At 36.9% G+C, this 21,905-nt stretch overlaps 1 protein-coding gene across 13 annotated transcripts in view; it reads right to left on the reverse strand.

Annotated features, from left to right (window-relative positions):
* The window catches only part of TRPM3 (transient receptor potential cation channel subfamily M member 3), a 259,596-nt gene that overhangs the window by 140,740 nt on the left and 96,951 nt on the right, over positions 1-21,905 (reverse strand). The window contains exon 1 of one of the 13 annotated variants that reach the window (XM_030512608.1): positions 425-603. The exons of the other annotated variants lie outside the window; for them this stretch is intronic. The gene's annotated coding sequence lies outside the window, so the exon portion shown is untranslated. Of the gene's footprint in view, positions 1-424; positions 604-21,905 lie in introns of those variants that run through there. 13 annotated transcript variants of the gene reach the window in all.

Raw genomic sequence — 21,905 nt, forward strand, 5'->3', positions numbered from 1 at the left:
TTTCTGTGACAGAGATAATTCGCAATGAATGTTCAGAGGTATACAAATTATGTCACCTGTCCTAGAGTCTTCATAACAAAATTAGAATAACTTGTGGAAATCAACACATTCAAGACAAAACAGTCTGCATTAAACTCTTGTTTATAATGTGAATTAATAAAGTAGTAAAAATTTTAGGAAAGTACAGCAAAGTATTTTTAAGAATAATGGAGCAAGAAGCTTATCTTGTCTTTCTCTTATTTCATTAAAACTCCTTTTGCATTAATTCATAAAACAACGTAAATCCCACAATGAATTGTAAAGTAAATGCCATACTTATACTAGGATTTAGTTTACTTATAGCATAGATCTGTAGGTTAAGCCTCTCTCTTTATTAATCTAGCTGCAAAATCCCACCAAGAACATTTTTCTCCCTCTTCTTTACCTGAGCATCAAACTTGGTGTTTAAGTCTGTCTCGGAGCAAACTCTGCTGTCCACATTTCCCTGTTGCTGGTCATTGCTAATAACACATTTGTGACCGCCCCCTGAACAAGGCGCTCAGTCCATCCACAGTGCAGAGAAGTGAGAGACACCGAAGCCCTTGTGCCCATTAGCTGCTTGGAATGTGCTGCTGTGGGATTAGCCTCATTAAGGGTTCGGTGGACGCTTACCCGCAGCCCCACAACATTGCTTGGTTTGAACATTTAATCTGACGCCAAAAGAAAAACAAATCCCCTGAGAGCTTGGATTTAACTGGCACAAGTCTTGATGGGCTTTTTCCCCCCCTCTTCTTTCCCTCTTATAGAGCGAGCTTGTGAAAGTGTGATAAGGTGCTCTGAGTTCTTAAATTCAATCCAGGAAAACAAATCCTTCAAAAGAAACAGTGTTGTACTAAGCTGGAAAGAACCTGAGCACACAAGAGAGGTTGCTAATCTCCAAAGAATGAAACCAGTGTGTTTATTGGGTAACTGCAAGAAATCTATACACAGTTGAAATATATTGCAATTAATCAACAATGGCATTTATCCAGAGAAGCTGGGGTTTCTTGTTGTTTCTTAACACAGTTGCTGTACTGTAGTGAATGTAATTTTTCAGAAAGCCATAAACATAAATCTTTGTCTTTCAGAGACAAGCAACTGCATTGTTTGCAGCTTAACTGAAAGTTAGTAACTTGAAACGCAACTTGAATGTTTACAAATTTGAAGACTACTTCTTTACTGTTCCATCTTGATATCAACATTGAAGAACAACCTCTCCCTACAAACAATACTTAAAATTTTTTAGTACATAGCAAATATATGTGTCCAAATACTTACTTCAGGAGTTTTCCAAATATAAAATATTTTTACCCCCCCACCCCAACTTTGGATGAATTCCTCTCTACTCCTACATATGCATACATACCTTCCTTTCCTTTTCAATAAAGCTGTATCTAACTCATAGAAAATATGCTGTTCACCCTTGGCACTGATGAATACACAAGCACTAAATTATTCTGCATGCACTTTAGCTCTGACGGGCTAAGATGGGCAAGACTCAGCATATGCATTAACTTCTAAACTTCTTATACCATCGCAAATGTTAAGAAGCTTCTGCTAGGCTGGTTGATCCATGAGATTTTTTTCTTTCTTGGTTCCTTGCATTTTTGTGTAAAATACATACATGTATTTTTTATGTAAATTATATATGAGGTATGTGCATATACGCATTCTGTCTGCATATATATGTACATATACATATACATATACATATACATATACATATACATACACATGGCAAAGCTGTGAGATTTCTCTACTACACAGTTCAGAGCAACAGAGACCGCGTGCACATCTTGTGAGATCTCTTTAGCACAGGATGAGAGTAAAGGTGGTTGGCGGAGAACAGCAAATGCAGAGAAAGTTGCAGTGCCAAGAGAGCAGCTAATAAACAGCTCAATGAGGCAAAGAACACGACTGGGGAGTAAGCAAGAAAAGACTGCTTGCTTGTTAACACAAGGGAATTTGGTTTGTTTGAGAGGGTGGGGAAAGAGTGAAGGGAGAAAAAAGATTTCACACGACTGAGGTAACTGAGTAAAAATCCAAATCTGACTTTGAAATGAAACTTCAGTACTTGAACTTGACAAGATTTTGGAGATTGTTACTGGATTTGGGTTTCAGCTTGCAAAGCAACCTGGGCTGAAGCCACATCTTTCATCCTCATACATCAGCACAAGAAACAACATTTATTCACATATGTCACCTGGTGGCACTGTGAGGGATGTTTCAATGATAGCGAGTTAGGTAGAGCTGGCAGATGCCATGGATGCCACAGGAAATTACAACAGTCTGCCATAGCTCATTTAAAGATGTGTTAATGTTATGACAATGAAACCACCAATGCCATAGATACTCCTGGATTTAAGGGAGTAACTAAAGAACACCCAGTGAGCAGAGACAGGTGGGTTTTTTTTCAAAAGGATGCAACTGCAAGATAGTGCTTTCAGAGAGGTGGCTGCTGCACATTTAACAGTACAAACCTACACATTACCTACATTTTCAACCCAGCTCATTGCTAATGAAAAACTCTCAAACAGCAGTTAGCAGTGAGCTCAGTACTGACTCCTCATGCAACAGGAGAACAAGTATTAAAAATTAATCAAGAACAGAAATTTTTCAGGAACATAAATTCTGGCAGATTTCACATGTTATGTAGCTGGGATGCTTAACTGCTGACCTCTAAATTAACATTATTTTAAACAGAGCACCAAGAGTGACAATTTTAGAAACCTGCAATTTCAGTGGCAGTGCTGAACTGGAGGCAGTTCTCACCCTCTGCTTCCCAACTTTATCTCCAAGAAATAACTAGATTATAAAACAGATTTCACTGGGGCAAGAAAGGTGTTGTTAAAAGCCTTTTTCTACCTTGCAGTGGGGCAGAACAGCTGGGCAGGCAATGGTGTATTACTGAAACAAATTACAGATAGGATTTTCAAGAAGCATCTGGTGACTAAACTACATAAGCGCAATTGCAAGCTTATGACATCAGTGTTCTTCAATTAAATGGGCACTTTTGCAAATCCCCCTGTCTCCGAGTAAAGACTCTCCATCTGTAAACTTCTACAGCTAGATTAGTACAAAGATAACAGTGCTTCAACATAACCTTATCACTAGGTGTGTGCAAATTTCTACCCCTTTTTTCAGTGTTGCCCAATTATAAGCATTACAAGCACTTTTATGTCCCGCTTAAACCATTAGAAATTGAGCTCTCTGGACATTAAGATAGGGACCATTAGGCTGCCCTAAAATGTTTCATTTTCTGACAGACACTTATTACTAGTAGCACCTTAGAGGATCATCATCAGGCTTTTACCCACTGGAGCTGTACTTCTGCACATTTGTTCTTCTTCTAACAGATTTCCAAAACACTTTAGCATCAAAGTTGTTCCAAGAACAATGTTGAATTGTCTTGAAAATCAAGCTGTATTCAGTACAGAGTAGGAGGGCATAGAATGCAGTCATTATTACTAGAGCACATTACAGAATTTATACGTTAGCATTGTTTACCAGAAGTAATTTTTATAGTGCACTTAAATAGAGTAATCTAAAAATAATCAGAAAATTTCCACTCCGTAGTTTATGATTTTAAGCATTATAGTTGTTACTTTTCTTACTGCAAGGTAATGAAATTGTATACCTCTGCTAATGCTGCCATACAAATTTGTATTTATGCTTTATATATTTTCAAAACATTATATAGAACAAGCGTATGTGAACAGTCATTATTATCCATGCTATTGATAAATTAACTGGAAACATTAACAGACCTTTCAAGAAGAATTGCTGTAGACATCCAGGCTTCTACAGATCTCCCCAGGACCAGTAGAAGTGCAAGGGAATAAAGTATCCCTATTTCCTTCTTATGGGTACTGGCATAAGATGGGTAGAATGAAGCCTATTGTCTTCATTCATGATGCTTATTTAGAGAATATGTATGATTTCACTAAATCTGCTGTGAGGTTAAAGTTGTTTAAGTAAGTAAATAAACCTTTTCCAGTAGGAAAGCCCTACTTGACAGATGATGGGTTCATCTAGCCCACTATCCTTCTCTCTACAAGCGCTATAAATAGGTGCTAGAGAAAAGGAAAAATATGTCAAATATATAACGCTTTTTTCCTAATAGTTTCTCAGCTAGCAACTAATATCTGCTTACAGAATTCCTGCACTGTGATTTCTATGTGCTCTGAACCTCCATGGGCTTCCCTCCACAAACTTGCCCATTGATCCTTCTCCCCACTGCAGGGGGAATTAGTTCCTTTTGTGTACTTTGAATGTGATTCCTTATACTTTCCATGATCTTTATTACTGACAGAGGCAATGAACAGTCAATTCCCATCTATCCTCTTCATGCCAGACATGGTTTTCAAATGCATTCTTAATTATTTTTCCCCCCAGATTAACCATTTACCAAGTATTTCTTCACATACCTTTTATCATCCTTGCTGCCCTTCCCAAACCTTTTCCAGTTAATTTGATTGTTCCTTCTCGGAGGAACCAGAACTGTGCACCAAAGGTGAACTACAGACAAAAGGGCATTCACTATTTCGGTATCTATTCCTTTCCTAATAATTTCTATAGAAAAATGACTTGGTTTTCTTGAACAACACTGCTAAGCACAGTGGTAACTCCTTCACAGAAGTATCTAGTGTAACCTCAATATTCCAGTCCAGTGTAGCAATGAATTTATAATACTAATTGTAAAGGACACCTATAAAAATCCAGTTGTTTTAATGAAAATCTGAGAGAACAGCAACACACCCATACGAAGTTCTAATTTATGTCAAGAGTAGTTTAACAAATCATAATGAAACATTGTTATCACAGAAGTCTATATGCGCACATACATAACTGGAAAGTAGAATATACAGGAAATATTTTTCTGTCATTAATCCCTGCAGACTATTTGGTTTTTAGAACAGGAAACTTGTTTTTGGCTTCTAAAAAAGTGTAACATTATTCCTAATTCCTTAAGTTAAGGAAAGAAAATAACATTCACATTAAGACAGATCTCATTGCTTTCTAACCAAAAATCATGAAGTAAAAATGCACGCGTAGGAGTTCTGCACTGATCCTAATTTTGGTCTGAACTACTTGATTTCTAAATTGCTCATTCTACTCCACAAGTGTATGACAGCTGTAACATTGTCTGCTCTTTCTTTCGAATGAGGTGGTTTTGCTAGCCACTGTGTGGGTGCTGAGTTGATGAAGCAATTAAATTGTACATAATTGTATGAAAAGGCATGAAGAAAAAGGGATTCCAGACGTTCCCCAAGCCTAAACATTCAAATGGACCAATTATACGCAACTGTTCACATTTCACTTCATCTTCCAGCACTGCAGTTATTCACAAGCCCCTCTTGAGCCTGCTGCATAATGCAGCCCATCAGAGGTATCCTTTGCTAGAATGCCTTGGTCGAGGTCCTGTTTCTTACACCTTCTAGTCTTCCTCCAGACACTGTTATGGAGAAATGGAACAAGAGAAGAGCCAGTTATAAGAGATGAGACAACATTGCTGATCAGATCTTTTGTCTCCCTCCTCTTCTGTGGAGACCACCTCATCATTTTCTCAGATGGAGAAGAAGGGAAGCTTCCTTTAGCTGAAGGGAAAAATTCAGGCAGCCCACTGAAACACCCAGAAGGCAAATCACCAGACGATGTTTCTTCTGGGCAGGCCAACATCCTTTTCCCTCTCTACACCCCTCTGTGTGTCACCATCCTCCCTTCTTTTCTCCTGAAGACTCCTTCCATCTAAGTATCTCCTATCGGTCATCCTGTTTGAAATCATCTTCACTCATCAAAACATGGCCAAGCATGATACTGTCTCCTCTGCACTGTCGTGTTGGTAACTCTCCTTTTCAGCTTCACTTGGCAAAGCACGAGGGAGGAATAATCAGGCTCCTGGTAGGAGGAACAGCCACCTTAGCTCCCTGCACGAACACTGTCACCAAACACAGACAGAGGACAAAGAAGTCAAAAGAAAAGCATCTCTCACATCATCTGGCAGCACAGCTCCATATAGCTGTGATGCTTCTTAGGTTTTCTGCGTCATAAGGAGAAATTCTTAATTCTCTTTTTTGTTGGCATTTTGGAACTATGTGATTTTTGAATTATAAAGCCTGTATTGTTCAGACCTGCTAATGTCAGTTGTCTGATATGGAATAAACTAACAGTACTGTGCTTTCTTCTGATGATAATCACACTACCCAGGTTGTGTATATTGGAATGAAACATTAAGATGTCACATCATTAAGCAGATAGGGTAAAGTGGAATTTGTATTATGAACTTAAACTGCATTGTTAAATCTTCTTATGCGATTTGAAACCAGTTCAATTTTTTCTAAATCCTATTATCTCTGTGCACTAATAAATTTAAGTAGACTTTAGCTGCAACCAAGAGAGATCTGGAAGCAGCTTATTATCATAGAATCACAGAATTATAGAACAGTTTGAGTTGGAAGAGACCTTAGAGATCATCTAGTTCCAACTCCCCTGCCATAGGCAGGGACACCTTCCACTAGACCCGGTTCCTCAAAGCCCTGTCCAACCTGGCCTTGAACACATTCAGGGATGCGGAAACCGCAGCTTCTCTGGGCAACCTGTGCCAGTGTCTCACCATCCTCACAGTAAAGAATTTCTTCCTAATACCTAATCTAAACCTACCCCCTTTCAGTTTAAAGCCAATATCCCTTGTCCTATCACTACATGCCCTTATAAAAAATGTTGTATCCTTTGAAGTCTTCATAGCTTTTTACAGGCACAGAGAAAATTGTAAATGTACCTATTCTTTGTACATAGCCCAATCTGATACACCAACATCTCATATGAAGCAGGGATAAAATATTATGGAAATATTTAATCCTGATACTAATTTGTTTGTTTGTTTGTTTTTGTTTGTTTGGTTTTTTTAGATTTTTATTCACCAATGGACATTTATCTATACGGTCTGCATTTTAAATAGGGAAAAAAGCTAGCTTTGTAAGTTTGCTATGAGATATGCTTGACTAATGTGACTTTTTTGAGATATTCAAGATTGTTAGACAAAAATGGACATATACTGTTCAAGTTTCTCATTTTTGTCTTAAAGTGTAACTGTGTAGAGCAGTGGAACTTCACTGCAGAAGTAGCAGGACAGAGATTTTTGCAAGGAAAGAAACTACAAAAGATACATTTCAGAAAATGCAAGGACAGATCAAATTGCTAAATATACAACACATGAAAAAATAATCAGAAACTGCTGAGATAAAAAATTACATTAGAATTCCAAGCATAAGTTGAAAGAAACTTGTTCATAGTAGATGATTTCCCCATGTAGGCACACATTTTCTCCCCCTTTTTGTAGTAACAATGCAAATTCCATGCCTGTTTTTCCAAATTTCTCTGTTAACAGCTTCATAAAGAGACCATTTGTGAAGAATTTCTTAATTCATTATGTAAAATTGCAAACTGCTGCCAAATCAAATGATCACTATTGGGATGGAGAAGGACAGAAGAATATGGGAGCAGTAATTATAGTTGACTGGTTCACACGACAGGGCACAGTAATACTCCAAAGACAGCACAGAGAACATGCATCAATCACTTTCAGTATGGAAGAAAAAAGGGCCAAAGTTTTCAAGAGCCACAAAACTTACTAATGTGTCTTCTTTTTATGGGGATTCTGGATGATAGCATGTTAATGTGAAATAAATTTTGCAGTTTCCTCACCTTTTATATCCAGCCCTGGTTAAAAAAGATCTTTAGGTATATGAGAGGACACCAGAACCAGGCGTGGGAAAGAGACTGAAAATGCAGTGCTTGAATCACATTAAGACTTCAAAACTCTTGTGCAGAGCAGACATCCCCAGGGGGCTGAAATCATCATCACAACACTCACCACAGACTTTCTGAGAAACCATTATTATGGGACAGCAATGTCTAACAAACCATGGTTTACTCTAACTCACTGAATCCTGGCACTAACTTAATCCCACTCTAGTCCAGAGAACAATATGGCAGAACCTATGGAATTATCTTTACAGCACAGCTGCAAGGCATGTCCTCCACTGTGATGAGGTATTACCAACAGAGACTACTCACTTTTTAAAAGATTTTCCTGGATATTACACACATAGAGCACTAACCAAAACAAATCATGGGACTAAAACATGGGTTCCAGGCTGTAAACACACCATGCCAGACGGAGCACTTGGTCCCCAGATTTTTGTTATATTTCAGTCAGGATCTCTAAGCTATTCTTGTAACTATCTTCCTGTGAGATTCATCAGCATGTGCAGACTGTGCTGGAAGGTAGGACAGGTACCCTTCTGAACAACTCTTGACAACCTCAGCATACAAAACACAGGTACTAAAGTATACAGATACTATATGTATGTAGATATTTAATTTTCTTTCCCATAACCTGCATTTCTTACTTTTCTTTTCCCAGTACTTAATGCACCAGATTTTACTAATTTCTGCCCTAAGAAACATCAAATAACAGAGAGATACTTTTTAGGCATGTGTAAAGCCCCATGTATCGTTTAGAATATGATAGCCAAATTGTGGCATTGACGAGTGCTTTCAATATTAGCTTGTTTATGTATGTTCTTGTGATGAGGTAGTGGACATATTCTGAATGAGGTTACAACAATATTTCTCTCTCTCGCTTGCAATTCAAATGGCATTATAACGAAGAGCTCCAATATTTTTTGTTCAGATGTCATTTTTTAATTATGATGTCATCTATTGTCACCTTTCAGTGATATGTTGAATTGAAGCCAAATGTTCTACCTTAGCTAACACTTAAAGGGAAGAATTTAATAAATTATGCCAGTGCCATATCACTTGAAACTAAATTGAGTAAAATTCTATAAAGCCTTGATAGTGATGTCAAAGAGAGCTAAGGAAAACATTTCTCAGGAGATTAGGTCAAAATGGGTATTTTGACTTTGACTCACAGTTGATTTTCACCAAACATGAAAGTGGATTGAGGAAGTAATGACAAGTTTTAGGCTTAAGACCTTACAAGTCACCAAGTCACAGCCATTACTCTGACTTTTCTACTAAGTGGGAACAGGAAAGCATTCAGACATGTAATATATCACAAAAGGTAAATGCTTTCTTTTCAATTTTGTTTCTTGTACCTGTCCCATGGCTAGTGAGAAACAAAGAGAAGAGGCACTTCCAGGAAGAAGCTGGAGGCACTACTGAGGTGGACAGGGGAAGAGAGAGCTACCCTCTGGCCTCCACAGTGACTTCTGCAGCCAGGAGTACGGCAGCTCTTTCCCCCAAAACCCCGCTTTGGAAAGTTTGGATCCTTCCACACAACTGCATGAACAGCTATTCCTCTCCTCCCACAGTAGACTTTTCTTCTCTGCCTTGTCTGTCACAACACAATAGAAAATATCAGAGGAAGTCCTATGCTGCCTGACAGGTCTTCTCCCATGCCACCCTTAGTGGCTTTTGCTGGGGAGGGGGAAGGCAGAAAAATCTTTTATTCATTAAGAACATCGTGTGACCAGTTGCTTTAACAAACACATAACAAATCCAAAGTGCGGATCTTATGAACTTGTTTCTGAGAAAGGAAATTTGCTCCCTAACGTAACAGTTACATTTCCTTTAGAAACACTTCTAAGAAGTTTGGCATCACAGTATTTTATTTCCTAGGGATTTTGGCATTAAAATATTTTGACATTATTATAATCTAGGATTGGTTGTATAGTTAGCTTTTTTTTTCCTGTTAAATACCCAGAGATTGTTGTAATTTGATTTTCCTGAAAAATAATATCCACATTAGATGTCCATCTGATGCAATGTTTCAGTCTAGGAATACAGAAATAAGAAAAACACAACTGAAGTATAGCCTAATGATAAAATTTCTGAACTAATCAGAAGTACAGTAATACCTTATTAATATCTTTTCCTTATAAAAATATGGTTTTATTGTAATACCTTCAGCATGTTTACATAACTGTGAGTGAAGAGGTTGAAAACATCTAGGGAATATTTATGAAGCCACCGGAGTGAATGATCAATTTGAAACACTGTCAGATAAACCCAGATTCAGATATTGTGAACAGTATAAGAAACTGGTTTTATGTACTTTGATTATGCTTTGAACATACAATGCTGTCATTGCACTGGGAGAAGTGTGTGTTATTGTGTAATGATGCAAGCAGCATATTTAAAATGTTATAGTTCAGCAAATCCAAAACAGTTAAATAGTCAGTCCTTAGCAGAACTACGAAGATTTTGTACCTCTATTTTTAGGTATATTTCTTCACTGAATGTTTATAGCATTATGTGATTCTATAATTGAAAAAAAAAAAAAGGTTCAGATCAAATATTATTTTCTGACCTACACTGCTGCATCAATGCAAAAATCAGTCATGCAAAAACTGGAAGCATATTTGTAAGTTTCTGATCTTATTCAGCCCGCAATAATTCCATGTCATGCACGTATCTGTCAGGGTCAAGACGCAAGGCATTATTTTTTTATGCCAAGGAATTTGCATTATCTTTCTAGTATTTTTGACTCAGTTAGAATCATAACTACACTTGAGAACTTGAAGACGTTGCACACTAGTGTTTTTCATACAGGTTGTATGCTTGACTGTTGATCACTGCTCCTTTACTCTCTCTCCTTCATAATGAAACATTGCTTTTTCCTTTCAACAGTGTACACTAATTCAATTTCAATTAAGAAATAAAGACTAGTGCTATCAACTCACAAGTTGTTGGTATGCACTTCCTTAATTGGCCGAGGAAGTTGAATGTAAGCAGTTATATCCAATGCAATCATTACTCCAACTGTTCTCAAGTGACTCAAATGTGACTGTAAAAGCAAAAATATTTTTTTCCAAGACGCGTCATAAATGTCTTGGCATGTGTGGGTTTTTTGGGGTTTGTTTTTTTTTGGGGGGGTTTTTTCCAGGGGTTTTTTTCACACATTAATCCATTATTCCTGTTTTCTCTCTGATGTTTAGTCTTAACTATGTGGCTTAAACGGAAATAAACATATAGTATTCTTTAATAACAAAGAAATAGTCACCAAATATGATGTTACAAAATTTCATTGAATCACAGACTATGCAAATAAGAAAATCACAGGAAATATAAAGTAAGTAAGTGTTTCAAGTGCTTCTTGTTTGATTTGAACAAAGAGTCTTACTTTAAAAGGACTGTTGAAAGAAAATCAGCTAGCATCTTAGTCCCAGGAAGTTTGAAACTTGGTTCGATGTGTTGAATTCCTCAAGCAAAAGACATGATATAAAAACTCAAGTAGGATTTTAATTTTAAATTCTTGTGTAAGAAATAACTTTAAAAGTGATCTGTATTAGAATTTAATTATATTAACCATGATGTGTAGCAAAACATAATTCTGACCTATGTTACACATAATTACAAATATTTCACTGCATTTTCCATCCGATTTGCATTTATGGATTTAGCTTTGCTTGACGTTTGAAAGCTTTAATGAAAGGCTTTCTTTCAGCCTATTCTGGCTTTGACTTAACAAGACTATGAAACCAGTCCTACAGTTTCATTTCTAATCCTTGAATTACTATTAGGATTATAATTTTATAGTGAATGTAGGTGGGCCTCATCCTACAAATTGTTCTGCGTGGGCAACCCACAGAATTATGACTTTGGAAAATGTGAAGGACTGAAGCCTATCAATGAAGAAAACAAGTCCCATGCTTTCACACTGCTACCATACTTCCTTGTGCTTTTAGCCACAACAGTTAGCTGATTTGGTGTACTGGTTTCATGTATGAGCTGCCAAAAATTATCTCGACAAGAAAATGATATTGCCATTGCATGGTTCTTCACATGCAATAATTCTTGCAACTGTACATATACATGTATAAGCATAAAACACAACTGGGGTGGAGGATCTCCACTATACCAATCTGGAAATAAACAGTAAGCATGAATACAGTAGGTGAAGCCTTGGAAATAGACTCTGACTCATGGGCAAAATGTTGTAAACTTTCAGCAATAATTCCACTCTCTGGAATTGAGCTCTGTATCTCTTTCTCCCCCCAAATTTGAAATTAATAGTGCTGATGATAAAGGCTGTTGATGGATGATATCCATCTGCAGAGGATGAAGCTTACAACTTTTGTATCATTATAGGAAACTGCCTGGCAAGCCTCTGTGAAGGCATTTGAACATGAAGACAGGAAGAAGAGAGCTGTCTCTACTTTTTGGTAGATTTTATCTTCTGTTTTTATCTCCAGTACCTTGTAAAACATTTTCATGTGAATAGACACATTTTGAGGAACAACTTTCTATGAAGTAATGAAATACTTTCTATAGGTTAAACATTTTTCTCCCTCAAAAAGACTAAATGACTTCCTTAAGCCACTCTTGACCAGTTCCAAGTTACAAGCTCAAGGTAATGAGCATCGCTATGACTTGCGCTTTTGGCTGGCCAGTCTGGGTAGTTGCAGGTAACTCATTTTACTTGGAAAGGTATATGAGAGAAAGTAGAGTTGTGACATAGTGTAAAACATTAACACCACTGGTATGGGAAGTACAATTATCATCCCACAAAGGCTGAGGTAGAGTTCAGTGCTGCTGAGGGGTCAGACAGGACTGGCAAAATTGTCAGACTGTTCATTCGCTGACCATAAAGTTGGACTTTGAGTCTCTAGACACAAAGCGATTGATGTGAACATTTCTAATAGTCAATTTAATTGGCTTTTTGTGTTCTGTTGATTTTCTTTTTCCACTTTTTCCTGCTCTGAAACTTGCACTAAGACCTGCAGTGGCAGAAGTCAGAACCCAACCATGCCTGAAGACCCTTATTCCTTGTGCTGAACCTTACTTTGGAAAGCATGATGGTATGGGCCTTTCATTAAATACAAATCAAATACTGTCTATTAAAAACAATTCAGTGCTAAAAACAATAATCTTGAAATCTACAAGGTTATTCAAGTCTACATACAAACAAATGTACATTATGACTGATTATTAAAAACACTGCTGCTCTCCAGCACTGTATGTTGAGTGCAGCTTACAATATTCCAGAGGATTCTGGAAGGAATTTAACACATAAATTACGTCAAACTAGAGCTTCTGAGTTTAGTAAACACTCAGCACAGAGATGGAAAAAACACAGTTGAGGACCTTAGTCTTACTATTTGCAAAGTTGTATGGTGGGGGTCATTCACAGTGAGGGCATGTAAGCAGCTTTAAATTACTTTCTTGTTTTGACTTGACTTTGAAGTAAGGATTTTAATGTAATTTTTTGTAAATATGCAGTTTTGAATATGCTGGATATTAAAATCACACACTAGTGATGGGAAAAAACCCAAAACACCAAACGCCTATTGTTTAGAAGAGGCTTGAGCAACTTCTCTTTTTTTTTTTTTTTGTTGGTTTTAAATCTACTGGAATTTGATTACACAGCACATTCCATATATCTGCCACAGCAGGACCCTTTATCAGGACTTGCTGATTACTACTTATGCATTGTTTCAATGTGAGCCCTTGAAGGATTTCATTTAATACAGATTAGTACCTTTATTAAACTGTGGTTAATTGAAGCCTCTGAGCTCTGCTAAATATTGTTCAGTGAAGTGGATTAGTTGTTTTAATTTGTTGCTCTCTCTCACAAAAACAAACCGCTGAATGAAGTAATTATCTTTTTCATTGGGCTACTGAGGGTGACGTTACTATATGGCTTATGTATTTTAAACTGGCAGTTCTCTAACTTACAGATATGCTTATGGTTCAGCAAAATCAGAAACTGATTTGACCCCAAAAGCACTCTCATGGATTGGTTTAATTTTAAAAAAGAATAAATTAAGGTCAGCATCAAGTATGTCTTACCAAATGTAGGAGTAAAATCTGGCACTGTTTTCTCTGATCAGAAAAGAAGAAACAGAAAAAACGTAAGTGCTGGAACATTTCAAATTCTTATTTAAAATTCAATTGTTTTCCTAAGGGTTTCTGTAAATAGTATTTTATCTGACTTTATTTTTTATCTGACTTTATTCCCTGTTGAACGTCAATACTAAGAAAGATTACAAAAACTTAAGGAATAATCCTGTACCCTCTGCAGCCAGTGACTCACCGAAGAGAGATTTATTAAAAGATTGTTTGGAAACTTATAAAATGAAAACATGTGCCCCCTTATTTTTGACTGTTGCCTTCTTAGGGGATGATAATTTAAGATTTAATTAAAAATAATGGGTCATGTGAATTTTAATGTACCGTCTCTTTTAGCCTGTGACTGACTTACACTGGCAATTCTTTGTTTAAAAAAAAAAAAAAATCAGTAAGACTTGGAAAAGAGGATTAAAAGAAAAAAAAAAATAAATTCACCAAAACCAACTAAAACACTTTGAAAAATACCTCAGCGCCTATAAGACAGATGTGATAACAAAATGGCTTCTGTTTTTTTGCCCAGCATGAGAATTCCTGCTAAACTAAATGGGCTAGTGAGGAAAGGCTCAGTTCAGAGTCATACCTGTGATTGCTTGTTCAAGGCAGACCTCTAGCTATCTTTGCAGACTGGTAAGAGGGAAATAAGGTTCCTGTGGGGGCTGCATACAACAGGTACAGTCTATATAACCATACCAGCTGCAGCCCAGTGGGATTCTGGCTAGGGTGAAAGACGTTCACTGCCAACTTGGAGAAGATATGAATAAGTACACTGAATTTATTACTAGACAGAATTAATAATTATTAAAGTATTAGAGAATTAAACTGTGCTATGTTTCCCATATTCAAAATAATTCAAAGTAAGTAACCTTGTTATGGCAGGATAGGTTTACCAGCATAAAGTTTCATTATTTATTCTAAGAACAGTTTAGTCTATATTCCATAAATAAGATGCTTCACACCAAGTATAACTAAAAATAATAAAAAAGACAGAAAAGTTGTACTAGGAATTATGACATTTTGCACTACTTTTTAGCCAAACAGTAGAGTAGGAAATACACATTGTAGTAGGGATGATGTAAGTGAATTTCAGAAGGAAATTCAGGTGTATCCAAATTTTAGTTTTACCTTTTAAAATAATATTAGGTGAGGACTGTATTTGGCTATGCTTTTAGTTTCTGACAGGCAAAGTCACTGAAATCAGTGGTATAGCATCAATAAAATGCAGAGATGAAATTGACTCTGAACTTGTCTGATTTTATCTCAATGCTGGAAGTGCTAGTATATGTTAGGCTTCAGTTATTGAACTTAATGCTCTGTAATGGAGCTTCCTTGGGTCTCTCCAGGCAACACTCATACGTAACAAAGTGGAGTTAACAGTGCTAGTATTTCTGCTACTTCATATCCAGGGTTGGATCTGCAACAGGACATATTATGACTAAAAATGAGTTTAGTGGTTCATCTTATCCAACTTGCTGAAAATCACAGATTCACAGCATGAAGGAGGCTCAACTCATCCACATCTGCTTGAAAAGTCTGCAGACAGGAATGACAAGTCAAGACACAGTGCCTGCTGCTGTGGAGGGAAGTCTGATTTCTTAGCAACCCAAAGGACTGCTCCTGTCTTCCTTTTCTCTTTCATTTTTCCTCTGTAATTTTACACCCTTTCAAAAGGAAAAAAAAGAAAAAAAAAAGAAAAAGATATACAAACACTCCATCTCTGAGGATTTAAAGTGCCCTTGGCACTTCTTAATTATGCATGGAGAAAACACAAGGACTTATTCAGAGTATGGGAAGGTCGCAGCTCCAAAGGCACAGACTTCTGTGTTAGAATTGGCACGTTAGATCAGCAGCCCCAAAGCAACAGGGATAGTAAAGAAAAGAGATCTGAGGGAGGAGAACTGTGTCAGCTCTTTGCTGCCTCTGTGGCTCCTGGAGACATCAGGAGCTGGTTGTGGGGACAATGCTGATGGAGGTGACCCAAGTTTCTGTGGCAGCCCTGCCCCTGCACCATCACTTGGGTGCAGCTGGGAGTCCTGGCAGCAGCCCTACCACAATCTTTCTGCCAGTCAGGTTGGTAAGTTAGCATGTTACTGGGTAGTTTTCTTTGTAAGATCTTGTCTTGGGATCTAGCCAATGGTTTACAGGATTGATGGTTCACTTCTTGAAAACTTCATATTCAACAAATCTGATACATATCTCCTATTCTCTACATTCGCACTTGAAAGGTATTCCAGAGTAATAATGCCATCTGCACTACGTAACATCTTGCAAACCTCCCGTTACTCTTTAATTACTCATCTGCATGTGTAACCGTCAAAGACCTCCTAGCAAGGAAACGTGCAAGATTAGAATCACACCAATGATTCTACCACGAAGACAGAGGTCAAAATCTGAGTGGTACTTTGTGGATAAATCTGCACTGTGGCTCTAGGTGAAGTGTTTTAAAGCAAACATTTCAGATGAACCTCTGAAAGCCAGGTACTTCACCAAAATGAAGCAGCCTAAATGGTCCCCACAAAAGTTCGCCACTAATTGTCCCAAGTGTCCGTATTTTATGTTTGTTCATGCGTGCAAAAGGCTCAAGGTAAGGAAGAAACAGGAACCTGCATCTATGAAAATTACACTGTAAGCCTCAGAAATACAAGATTTACTTACGAAAAAAAGCTCATCTCTGGGTTATCCTCTCATGAATCTCACTTCATCAAGACTCTGGAATTTTATGTGCCTCTTTTCACCGAACTGCAATTTTTAAGAGTCTGAATGATGCTGGACAGTTTGCTTCTCCAAACTAAAAGTATGTAAAATAGTAGCTATGATGTTTTGGAAAAATAGTTCACATTATTCTTCATTTTAGACTTTTCTGTACAGATAGCTGTATTCTATAATATAAACTTGGATTTCTTAAGTTCATATCATACAGACTGAAAGATTAAGATATCTATAAGAACTCCACAGTCATAGGATTTCAGTAAGTTTAAAACCTGGAAGCTACTGGCTCAGAGCAGAGCTACCCTTTGCTATAAATGTCTCCCTCTCTCTCAACTTCCAGAAGAATGTGACTATTATCTGCCTTTTTATGGCAATGCTAACAGGATGAGGGTCACCCAGCTTGTTACATTACATTCCAATGAAGACAGCCAGCTAGGTAGAAGATATGAAAACAATTTTTTTACAGGGGAAAAAACCTGCAAGTTAAATAACCACAATACAGAATAAAAAATGAAAAGACATCACAGGATTTCACAATATATATAACACAATATATAACTCTCACAGTATATGTGAAGTTTCTGAATATTTAATTCAGCTTTTTATTACTCCATTTCCCCTACAGCTTCCTCATTAGTGTCTCAGACTTCAACTGTAAAAGCCATTCAAATGTTCTGGGAAAGTACAGAGGAACAAAGAGGAAAAGATATTTTACAAAGAGGTATGCCCAACAGACTTGTTACTCTGTAATGTAACACTGGCAATGAAAACAATTTGTTCTTAATTTATCTTTTTTTATGATGTCTTGAAGTTTTTACCACAAAGCACACATTGTAATATTAACCTCTTAGCTAACTGAGCTGAAGACACCAAAACAAGGTAAGGATCCAGTACTGGCATTTTTAGGGACAACATCCAAGAAAAGGTTAGTTCTGTTAGTACAGAACAGATGCTAATTATGGGAGTTCCGGGCTGAACTGAACGGTGGCCCTATACACATATCTATGACTTAGAAAATGTCCCATTTCCAATAGTAAAAATGCTTTTGTTAAGCATTTTTCCTGTGTCAGTATTGTAGAGAAGAAAGATTGGCTATGAGTTTCTTTAATAACAAACTGTGTCCATGGTATACTTTAAAGCAAGCTTTACGCAGATTTCTCTCTTAGTATTACCCAGAAATTCAACTTCTCTCCTGCTGCAACACTGGAAAATGAACAATTCCGCTAGTAATGTGGCAGAGTGTTGTTTAATCTGAACCTTTTCAAAGGCAAGAAATGACTAAATGTACATGCCCTCACTCCATAATTATAAATCAACTCTGCTATCATTCATTTAACATTTATCACTTCTATCTGTATTTACATTACATAAATTCAGTAACTTGCAGATTTTTAAATGCTTAGGTTTTGTAACTTAACCCTTCTCTGTGTAGCTACAAAACTACCAAGGTTCACTACAAGCCTCAGATACCAGAATGCCTGAGTCTTAAAATTAACCACAGTCTACCTGATTCTCTTTGATGGAAATGAACGCAAAAAGCAAACCACAAAAGAAGAAAATATCACGGATTTGGAAAAGAACATTCCTACCCATACATGTTTAGGTTTGCCATGACTGAATGGGATTTTATTAGTATTTACACACTTTGGGATTTATTCCCTTATAGAAAAAAAACTCCAAACATTAAAAAAAAAAAAAAAGGCAGAGAAAAGAAAAAGAAAGAGTAAAAGAAAAGAAAAGAAAAAAGAAAAGAAAAGAAAAGAAAAGAAAAGAAAAGAAAAGAAAAGAAAAGAAAAGAAAAGAAAAGAAAAGAAAAGAAAAGAAAAGAAAAGAAAAGAAAAGAAAAGAAAAGAAGAAAAGAAAAGAAGAAAGAGATAAAAGCAGCCAAACTTGTTTAAAAAATGGAGAATCTTGAATCTGATACAAATTCAAAAATTTGACTCGCCGGGCTTGTTAATGCAAAGTATGTTTTTTACCCTGAAATATTTTATCAATATCCAGAAGGCACATTTTGCATAGTTCTGCAAGGGCTGTTGCTGTTTCATTGAATTAGTTGACTGTGTCATCAACTTCAACACGCTGAGAATCTGTGGTGAAATTTTATATGGGGTGTTCACAGAAAAGAGGAAGATTAAGGCTGTGATTACTATCTGAGGTGTTGATACATACACAACACTACATTACAGAAATTAAAGGTAGCTATCCATTCCCTAGGTATATCAAGCACTTACAGCAAATAATGTAGCTTTTTATAATTGTTCCTGGAGGAGCTCAACTGCTGTTAGCAATAAATCTACATAAAAGTTAATTAATTTTATACCTAAAAGGACTTAATGTTTAGACCAACACGACGTTCACTGAAGTCTCCACAACTTTTTCAAGACTATAACCCTCAGCTTGAGATGCACTATTTTCAGTAAGTATCTATGGTCCTATGGTTTTGAAGTACTGTAAAATGCAACAGTACAGGCAAAAGTGGCATGGAAGGTGATGAGTATATTTAGTATATAGTCTTCAATGCATCTAACATCTCCAAACGTAGAAAAATCTATCACTAACCTTATTCCCACCAAAAAATGTTTAGTTAAAAGCCTGAAAAAGTTTTCCTAGTAGGAAATCATACGGCAGCAGACGGTATGCCTGTGAACGTCATGAAATTTTGGGGGGTTTGCATATTTATTGCATACCTATTAAACCATAAGTGATCCAACTCTGTCCTCCCAAAACACTAGTTGTCATAGATTTCAATGCACAAGGAAGGAAAGATTCTATGATTTCTTGATTTCAGATGTATTTAATTTTTTTTAAGCTTGAAACTCAATGTAGTTAGTCGTGACAGCTTCAGGCTATAACTTCAAATATGTTAAACAGCTAATATTTGTTCTGTTTTACTAGTTATCCATTTCACTGCATTTAAAAATGTTTCATGTAATGATTTGAATCTAAGTGCATATGAAAACTCTGGTAATTAGAAAACATTGAGAAGTTTTTTACTGCTAACACCAGTTTCCAACACAAACACTGCTTTGCAATTAGCATCCATCAAAAGACTGAAGAGCTATCCTCAGTCTTCAATCACAGGTTTTCTTTTGTGACTAAATACATAAATGGCATCTAGATCTAAACAAGTCAAATTTTTGTCTAGATCTAAACAAGTCAAGATCTAGTATGCCAAATTTACTTTCGGTCTGTTAACTGAAGTGAGATATGTGTGCTTACATGTAAGGTGAATTTGATGCAAAATACACAAGACACAACTGTTTGCCTAGACAGGCTTAATATAATGTAAAATTAACTTTCTTTGTAACCAAATCCACAGTGCTCTTCCTGCTGTATTGAATCTTCCAGGCCCTAGTTACAACATGAATGATTTATGCAACCTTTGTGCTAGGCCTTTCAGGTAATTTGCTTGGAGGGGGGAGGAAAGAGAGAGGAAAAAAAAAAAAAAAAGAAAAAAAGGCTGTATGCATTTATTCTAACTGCAGTCAGAAATTAATGATCTCTTTGCAGTTGTGTCAAGGGAGAAAACTGAAGGTTATTTTTAAACCTTCATTGCTTATTTAACAGTGGGGTAAATGTCTTTGTCCCCTGGGACTCTACATGAGTCAAGGCTGGCCCTGTGTTCCATAATTGCTGGGATCTCACTTTCAGGATGTGCAGTAAACACATTAGCACACTTTCAACACATTGCCAGAGAGATCCAAAGGGAATAGTGGCAAACCCTGCAAGAGGGCAACTTGAACACCGTATGTCTGTAACCATTTCTGGAACAGAAATCAACTTTCTTGGTTTAAGATGATGGAAAATAAACGTGAATCCTCTACTGAACATGGTTCAATATTTCAAGCAGCAATGTATTTGGAATTCTTTAGCTCTGAAGTTTTAGTTCGGCTTATATGCATATGTTTCTGCTACAACCAACACATTCCAAATTGAGTATTGAGGAGTTTTCTGGAAATCACATCAGTATTTTTAAAATTAGCTTTATTTCCCTTAACATTTTCAAAACAGCATATAAAAAACAGGCAACAACAACAAAAAAAAAAAAGGTTAAAAAAAAAGAAAAAAAAAGTTGTCAAAGTGCTCCTTTTGTGGTGGTCTTTTAGAAAGCCACAGACTCTCTAACCTGTGGAGAATCAGCATGGTCAACTGGAGATTCTGCAGCTGATGTAGCTAATTCATCATAATGCTAGAGTTCAGGGAGAAGAAGGAAGAAGGGTTTTGCAGTTGTGCAGGGTGGTTTCTGTCCTGCTGCTCACTTCTCTAGTCTGTGCAACATGTAAGTACCTGGCAGACCCTCCAGCTCTTGCGCCCTCTTGTGCCCTGCCCAGCAGAGACCAATGCACAGGACTTGGAGCTCTCTTGCCACAGGACACCAAGTGAGAGGCAGGGAGAGTTGTCACCCGGCAGGGAGAGTTATCACCCAGCAGGGACCTGGGAGACTACCTCATGTATTGGAAATGGAAGATATCAGATGTCTTTGCGAAAATGGAGTAATATAACCTGACCTCATATAGTCTACCATTGTCCAGCAAATTGAGTGAAATCATGCTTCATCCATACGTGATATTTCTGCTCGGCTATGCAAATTTAGATAAATGGATTCAGTTATACTATGCTGTACATTAAGATTAATTCAATAGCACATAAGACTTTAACAGACAGCAAGTCTTTTCCACTTCCCTCTATTTCCCTCCACCAGTCCTCATCCTATAATAATTTACCAAATAAAGCACAGGCCACATCAATTTCTTCTACTACAAATGAACTGTACTGCATATCATTTTCTGAAAACACTGACACTAATGCAATTACAGTGACATGATCTGCTACTTTAAGATCTCATCTGAAATCATAACAAAGCCATCTATTACAGGAAAAGTCTGTTTTAGCGTTGCTTTTACAGAGTTATGTATAGAACAATTTCAGTAATGTATCGCAATTAGCTCATCTCCATTTTATCACCAGTGCCTCCTGGCTTCACTGCAGGTTGCATAACACAGTCCTGCTATCTATCTTATTTTAACAATCTCACACAGTGAAAAATAGTTGTGTGACTCTTTTCAAACTGTGCTGCTGATAGCTGAAATTTGCACCACAAAACTTAAAAACTTATTACAGGTGGGAGTAGCACCCTTTTGAGAAAAAGCAGCAAGTTAGAATTTAAGCTGAAAAATAATATTACCAATTTTGTTTAAAATTCACTGACAGCAGGATGCTTTATCTAATGTATACAGTCCCAATGTCAGGCTTGTGAAATAAAATGTCATGAGTGCAAAATCTCATGTTTGCTGCTTTTCTAG

The sequence above is a fragment of the Strigops habroptila genome, chromosome Z (genome assembly GCF_004027225.2).
Source record: "Strigops habroptila isolate Jane chromosome Z, bStrHab1.2.pri, whole genome shotgun sequence".
Taxonomy (NCBI): Eukaryota; Metazoa; Chordata; class Aves; order Psittaciformes; family Psittacidae; genus Strigops; species Strigops habroptila.